This window comes from Branchiostoma floridae, chromosome 1 (genome assembly GCF_000003815.2).
Source record: "Branchiostoma floridae strain S238N-H82 chromosome 1, Bfl_VNyyK, whole genome shotgun sequence".
NCBI lineage: Eukaryota > Metazoa > Chordata > Leptocardii > Amphioxiformes > Branchiostomatidae > Branchiostoma > Branchiostoma floridae.
Genome location: NC_049979.1, coordinates 5,491,383 through 5,492,265, shown reverse-complemented (window position 1 = coordinate 5,492,265; position 883 = coordinate 5,491,383).

Here is an 883-nt window from a genome sequence, read left to right as displayed (position 1 = left end):
AATGGCAGAAGTTATATTTTGAGCGTGTACCGTCTGTCCGTCTGTTAAAAGCATAACTAGAGAAGCCTTGGATGGATCCTGATGATATTTTTCTTTTTTAGGTTTGGAAAATACGAAGAGTGCAATATTACCAGAGTTAGTGGAGCTGGCCAATGACGAGGAATGTTTTGTACGACACGCGGCGTTGGACGCTGTAGTCAATCTTCTCAATCTCCTGGACGATGGTGAGCCCCCATCAGTTGTATTTTGTTTCTACCTACAGCTAAGTTACTCTTAATCCTTTCATGCTAAGGAAAACAGAGCTAATCCAAGCTTTTCTTCTGTTGCCTGTGTGTCTCATGGATGAAAGACTATTTGTTATTGTTGATTAAAACAATAATTTTGCTGAGGCTCATCTCAAGATGCGTAGGCTGTGTTTTTTGTCAGAAAGATGTTTCCTCTGTTTGACCTTTGAGGATAAAGACTGAATAATACTACCATATTTTTGCTAGGTGGCAAGCATTTCTCTTTTTCAGTTGTCTGTGTTGTGCAAAATTCATAAAAGCCTATTGTGTGTTTGGTATCCTGTCCTGTTATATCTTAAACACTGCCACTATTTCTGGAAAATAAATCCTGATTCTACAACACTTAAAGAAAGTTACCACCTTTGTCAAGAGTTACGGAAAATATCTCAATTTTGAAGCATCTAATTTTACTGACATGTAGTTTTGCAAGGTCAATGCCCCCAGCAGGACATATTTATCCATCATTGATGAGTCCATTTGTGTGGCTGTCACTTTACCATCTTTAGTATCTTAGGTCAATTAATATTGTCATTTACTTCCGTAGTGGTGCCATAAATTTCACGGTATGGTAGATTTACTTAAATATGTGACAAAGGGAG